The 7111-nt window shown below is 41.8% G+C and overlaps 1 long non-coding RNA gene across 2 annotated transcripts; it reads right to left on the reverse strand.

Annotated features, from left to right (window-relative positions):
- Window positions 1-1578: 1578 nt before the first annotated feature.
- On the reverse strand, window positions 1579-2206 carry LOC116726067 (uncharacterized). 2 transcript variants are annotated; one of them, XR_004340526.1, is made up of 3 exons: window positions 2018-2206; window positions 1742-1882; window positions 1579-1670 (listed from the first exon to the last, which is right to left on the reverse strand). It is a non-coding gene; the product is annotated as an uncharacterized LOC116726067 (long non-coding RNA). The 2 variants fall into 2 exon arrangements; XR_004340525.1 differs by having other exon boundaries at window positions 1742-1907.
- Window positions 2207-7111: the final 4905 nt, after the last annotated feature.

Here is a 7111-nt window from a genome sequence, read left to right on the forward strand (position 1 = left end):
ACTGAGAAGATTTCAGCTCTGATGGATATTAAATTTAAGGAGTTTGCCACCACTTTGAGTAACATCTCTGCTAAATTAGAAGCCAACACGGAGCGCATCACGGATGCAGAGCACCGCATTTCAGCGGTGGAGGATGACGTGTCGGCGGTGGGACCCAGGCTGAAGGAGCTGGAGTCGAAAGTGCGCATTCTGACGGAGAAGTGTATCGACTTGGAGGGACGGAGCCGTAGGGATAATATCTTGATTTACAACCTCAAAGAAGGCACGGAAGGCCGACAACCAGTCTCATTTTTTGAGAGATGGCTCCCAACTCTTCTTGGCTTGGAGTCTAAGCGGGGCGTCATTAAGATCGACCGGGCTCACCGGAGCCTTGGACCGCCGAGACCTGACCGGCCGCGCGCTGTGATTGTTAAGCTACATCATTCCAGAGATACATCCAGGATCCTGGCGGCGGCAAAGAAGCAGGCTCCGCTCACATACGAAGGCCAAACGATCTTTATCAGACAGGATATGACTGCTGCTGTCAAGGAGATGCGCCGTGCGTTTAACGGGGTGTGCGAACTTCTTATCAAGAAGGAGGTGAGATTCTCCATGCTATACCCGGCTGTTCTGTCTTTTACGCACGGAGGGAAAACCCGATCGTTTCGTTCACCCAAGGATGCACTTGCTTTCCTGGACGAACTGAACTGAGATCATTTTACGGAATGATTGGATGCACACGTTGGACCTGACCTGGAGGTTGATGCTCTACTTTTTCTTTCCTTTTCTCTTCGGTGCAGAACTCTGTTGCAAAGGTATGTGGCTAATTGTTGGACAGATACTCCGCGATTTGGACTTTTGTTTACTTTGTGCCTCGTACGGATAAACAATATATGATAAAAAAAAATATGCTGGTTGCTAAAATTTATCACGTATATGGTTAAATTGCTATGGCTCGGGCTGGGGTGGGGGTGCTTAGCTTTAGGGAGGATGTATGGTCTTCTTTTCTCGGCGGCGACTCTTCTCGGATTCATGTGCCCCAGTTTTCGTTCTCTTACTGCGGTTGGCGTTCTGGAGCCGCACAGGGGAGAGGACAGCAGGGTGGGGGGGTTGGAGTTTGTATGGGGACCATCGTTTGGGGATGGCTGTTCTTTCGTTCACGTTATTGTTTACGCCAATGTACGATGTAAGCTACCTATTTTTCATGTCACCAAACTGCCGATTTTTCAATTACTTTTTGTAAACTCATGGAGGTCTACTACAGCTCTTGGCACTCTCTCTCACAGATTGTCAAGCTTTCATCAGCTTTACTATGAGTGATCTCAAAATAGTCTCCCTTAATGTTAAGGGAATAAATAGTGTGATAAAAAGACAAAAGATCCTAACATTCTTGAAAAAGGAAAACACAAAAAGAGCGTTATTATCAGAAACCCACTTAACTGACAATGAGCACCTTAAACTGAGGAGGAATTGGGTGGGCCAGGTATTTTACTCGTCCTCTACTGTAAGAGTAGAGGAGCTGCCATTCTAATCCATCGCAGTCTTCCTGTCATGGTTTGATTTAGTTTGCGGACCCACATGCAGAAACCACACAGTGGATGGAAAAGGTAAGTGATTTATTTACAACAGGACAAATTATATTCAGTTCTCTGGACTTCGGCAGGAGGGCGAGGGTCGCCCGACCAGGTGGCCTGAAACGAGAGCTGAATTATAATGGGCTCGGAGTGAGAGAGTGTGGAGGAGGAATCAGGAACTTTCTTACATTTGGCGTGGATCTTTCAGAGCGTGGGGATGAGGTGCCAGGGTCTGGCGCGAGGGAGTGCAAGGCGGAATCGCTGGTGGTAGGAGCGAGATGGGGTCGGTGGAAACGGCGGAGCAGGCAGGCAGGTATTCTCGGCAAGTTCTTGAAACGTGAAGACAAAAAATTCCTTAAACAAACGAACGTTATTCGTTCGTTTGCAACTCGTAGCTAGTTCTAGAGTTCTAGAAGTTCTAAAGTTCTAGAAACAAGATCAACAGGTGAGGCCAGAGTGACTACCGGTATGCGTTAACCATCTAGCGAAGACTGAAGGGTTCTGCCGCTCCTATATTCCAGCACGCTGATGAGGCAGATCAGCTTCACCTGCGCTGGCTCCACAGACTCCTCACGAAGATCCTCGCTGAAAGAAGATGTATCACTCGCACTCACACTCTCATGCACACGCTCTCACACCGGAACTCTGACACTTCCCTTTACATTGGAGAAAACTATGAGCGACAATGATGGCCGATATGTTCTCATCTCAAGTTATCTTTATGGAGAACACATTTTAATAGGTTGCATATATGGTCCAAATATATATGAGGCTACTTTCTTCCCAAAACTTCTGTCGGATATTGCTTCGGTACACACACAGTATATTGTATTGGGGGTGGGGGGGATTTTAATTGCATTCATGACCCATGTGTTGACCAGTCTCCTCCTAAATCTACTACAACATCAAGAAAAAGTCTGAGATTGCGAGAGTTTTGCCAAGACTTAGAACTGTATGACACCTGGAGAGTCACTAACCCTAGAGAGAGAGATTACACTTTTTTTTCTCAACCCCATCAAACGTTCTCTCGGATTGACTTCTTCTTATCTTCAAGAATGGTGTTGGATCGAGTTAGAAACTGTTCAATTAGTACATGTACAATCTCCGATCACTCTCCTGTTATCTTATGTATTAGCCTCCCTTATGCTGATCCTGCTTCTCGCCACTGGAGGATGAATCCCTCTTTACTGACCTATCCATCTTTTATTGATTACATTACAGATCAGTGGAATTTCTTTATGGATACTAATAAGACCCCAGATGTCAACCCCTCGTTGCTCTGGGAGACGGCTAAAGCTTTTATTAGGGGAAGTGTCATAATCATATACCACAGCTCAGAAAAAAGCCGCCATTAAAGAACAACTACACTTAGAAAGAACAATACAACAGACAGAGTTGCAATTTAAAAATACACCTTCTAGAGCACTTTCTAAAAAACTAGAAGCAGCTCGTTCAGCTTTAAATCAATTACTAACAAAACAAGCAGAATCGTTCATCTTCTTTGCTAAAAACAGATTATATCAATCAGGGAATAAACCGGGCCAGCTACTAGCAAGGCTAACAAAAGGCAGAATGGAAGCAAACACAATTTCATCATTACAAGACAATAACCGAGACAGACACCACAAAACAACAGACATTAATAGGGTAATGAGGGAATTCTATCAAAAACTGTACTCATCTGAATGCAATTCATCCGATGTTAAAATAACAAATTTCTTAAGTGGAGTGACTCTCCCTCGCCTGACAGAGGAACAACAAGAAGTCTTAGGTGCTCCAATCTCTCAGAAAGAAGTCAGAGAAGCCATCACCTCCCTTAAGGGTGGAAAAGCTCCTGGACCTGACGGCTTCTGTCCAGAATTCTACAAGAAACTAAGCCACCTAGTGGTAGGACCACTTACTGACATGTTTATACACTCGTTTGGGCGTGGAGACTTGCCGCCAACACTTAAACCTGGCGAACATTAACCTCATCCTTAAAAAAGATAAACCATCAGACATCTGTGGCTCATATAGACCTATTAGCCTTATCGGGGTAGATAGTAAGCTGCTCTCTAAATTGCTTGCAATGAGGCTGGAGAAGCTTTTGACTTTCTTAATAAACCCAGAGCAGACTGGGTTCATACAAAATCGTTTCTCCTTCACAAATATGAGAAGGTTACTTAACATAATTCAGTAATCAACCCAAACGAATTGTAGAGCCTTTGATGTATCTTTAGGTGCTGAAAAGGCATTTGATAGGATTGAGTGGAAGTACTTATTTAATGTTTTGGAGAGATTCGGGATAGGAGGCGATTTTCTGAAATGGATCAAGATACTTTACAGTTCCCCATCTGCCTGTGTTATGACTAATGGAGTTCTATCTCCACCTTTTGCAATACATAGGGGAACTCGACAGGGTTGTCCTCTATCCCCGCTTCTATTTGCTCTTGCGCTGGAGCCCCTAGCAGTGGTTATTAGATCACAACAAAATATAAATGTCGTGATGATTGGCGGTAAAGTTCATAAAATAGCGTTATATGCAGATGATATTCTGCTATTCGTAACAAAACCTGACATCTCAATACCAGCCATCTTGTCCATTATTTATGAGTTTGGTTCTTTCTCAGGTTATAAAATCAATTTTGATAAATCGGAAGCAATGCCATTAGGTAGTGCTACTGTCCAGGACCTACCCCCTAGTTGTTCCCTGAGATGTTCCCAACATGGCTTCACTTACCTTGGAATTAATGTGTCCCCTAACCTGACAGAGCTATGGAAGCTTAACTTCTCTCCGATACTTAGGAAAATAAGAAGGGACTTAGAAAGGTGGTTTGACCTTCCTCTATCACTTATGGGGCGTATAAGTTTAATTAAAATGAACATTTTCCCACGACTTTTATATCCCCTCCAAATGTTACCCCTTTGGCTATCCAAAAAAGTTTCTGCGGATATAGAGAGAGCATTTTCCAGATTCATTTGGCATGGCAAGAGACCACGACAGAAAATCACATCCTTACAGCTCCCTGTGGACAGAGGTGGCTTGGTTTTGCCAAACATCTATTATTACAATTGGGCTTGCCATGCTCGTTATCTGTGGGAGTGGTTACATGCTCATCTCAACTCGAACCCTTGCCTTGACTCATGGGCCTCTCAGCCTGCTTCCTTGTGGAGCCTCACAACCGGAGATAGGAAAAGGCTATCAGGAGCTATTAAACATAATCCAATCATTTATAACACAGTTAGGGTGTGGCAGAGAATTTGGAACCACTCAGGAGGTGGGCTCTGCTCCTCACTCCTGACACCTCTTACAAGAAACCAGGATTTTATCCCAGGCCTTGAGCCCAATATTTTTGACCTGTGTCATAGCAGAGGAGTGAGAGTGATCGGAGATCTGTTTACAGAGAATGTACTCATGACTTTTCAACAATTGCAGTCAAAATTTGGTATCCCTAAAGAACACTTTTTTGGTTTTCTCCAAATTCGCCATCTCATTGGTTCTATGAGGCTCTCTCATTCTGGCTTGGTCACACACAATGAGATTGAGAAATTCCTTGTCGACCGGAAAAATCCTAGGCATTTCATTTCCGCTTTCTATGCAGTTCTCTACTCTCTTACCCCAGGTGGTGCCGTGGACATTGCACGGAAATGGGAAGGAGACCTTGAGACACAGCTTCCTTTTATTTTATGTATTTTATTTTATTTTTTTTTATGTTTGTTTTGTTTTTGTTTCTGTTTCGTATCTCATACTCGTGTAAGGTGACTGGCAGCACAGTGTACAATTTTCTATTTTTTCTGTTTGTGAAAACACAAAACTAATAAAAATGTTTAAAAAAAAAACAAAAAAACATACCAAAAAAAAAAAAGAAATCCCTCCAAAACTTGTGATGGCACAATTATTCTTCAGAGCTTTTGATAGAAAAATAAAAATAAATCAAGGATATTTTGCTGCTCTTTACCAAGTAAGAATACATTCTAACTTTCCTTGTACAGGAAACACTTTGTCTGATTTTATATGACACAGTGAATTGAACTAACAAAAGTTGGCCATTTTTTGTTCTAAGTGCAAATTTGCAAGACAAATGTCACCATCCACAGGACTGTTAAAATATTCTGTCTTTGCCACAAACAACTCCAAGTATGTAAATGAAATGACTCTGCAGTTTCAGTTATTTGACTGGATTCCTGGAATCCTGTCCTGTTGAATAACTTCTGCACTGGTGTAAAAATTATTCTGCTGAATATTTCAAGAGAAGCTCCAGCCTCTCAAAGGGAATTTTTGTGAAGTTATGTCCATCATGTTTCTGGTGCAGCATAGATGCAGACAACGATTCCTCCTTATTCTTTTTATGTAGTTAATTACTCGTTAACTTTTCATATGAAATAGCATCACATCCTGTCATACTAACAGCATCACTAGATCCTCAGGATAAATTCTGCTCCTGAGGCAGCCTGCTGTACATTGGGACAACTTTCAAAAATCATTTGAATTTACAGGTAGGAAGAGTCAGACCGATACTGTTAAGCTTTCCTCAGTGACCATAGTAGCAAGTGGGGCTGTATCAGCTTTTAGCTGAGATTTGAAGTTTAGAGGGCCATGTAAATAGCTTTGGCTGGCCAGACTTGGCCCACAGGGCTCAAGTTTGACTCTTGTGTTTTAAGAAAGGGATGACATCTCTGTAAATACCTGCATACATTTTGTTTTGTGATTATTCTTAGTTTAATTCAGTGTTTTAATTTCTGCACCTGTGGGTTTGACTTTTGTTTATTGTTAACCCTCACCTTTGACTGAAAAACGTAACTAAACAATAAGCCACTTTACTGTTAAACCATTAACTGCTGCTTGTAATGTTGCCCGTTTTTCTCCCTGACTGAACTGAGTTGTGACACAATAACCACCACTGTCGCCACCAATCTTCAGCTTGAGCTCAGTTCAGTCAGTAGCAGTTTTTAAATGAGATGCTCATTCACATTATGTAGCACTAGTAAGAGACAGCTCCTTTTAAGCTTACTTCAAATATTCAGATATTTGAAGTATTAAAACACAGTTTTAATCAAACTGTGTTCTTTTATGTAATTAAATATTTAAGAGGGAATAAAAGTCCAACTTGTTTCATTTATGTTGTTTTGCCATTCCACTGGTGTGAACAGCGTAGAGTCCCTAGGATCTTTAGAATGAGAGCTGTTTGTTTTTAAATAAAATAAAGTAAAATAATGTGCTCTATGAGAAAGAAAGCTTTAACCATTTTCCAGTTCTCTCTGATTAATTGGTAGGACAAGAGGAGGGAACCCAGATTCTCCTCTCTCCGTGACCTTTAACTCTTTCTGGGTCATCAGAAAGGTCATCAGGCCAGACAGTTTACTTATAGAACTTTCCTTCTAAAATTTGACTTCATGTGAAACTGCTGACTTTAAAAACAGTTGAAGCTTTATTATATACAGTACAGACGAAAAGTTTGGACACACCTTTTAATTCAATGAGTTTCCTTTATTTTCATGACTATTGACAAACTACAAATAACCAACACATTCTCACTCCCGACTCGTCATATATTGACGAGTTGGGACGATTTCTGACC

This window comes from Xiphophorus hellerii, chromosome 9 (genome assembly GCF_003331165.1).
Source record: "Xiphophorus hellerii strain 12219 chromosome 9, Xiphophorus_hellerii-4.1, whole genome shotgun sequence".
In the NCBI taxonomy this organism is placed as follows: domain Eukaryota; kingdom Metazoa; phylum Chordata; class Actinopteri; order Cyprinodontiformes; family Poeciliidae; genus Xiphophorus; species Xiphophorus hellerii.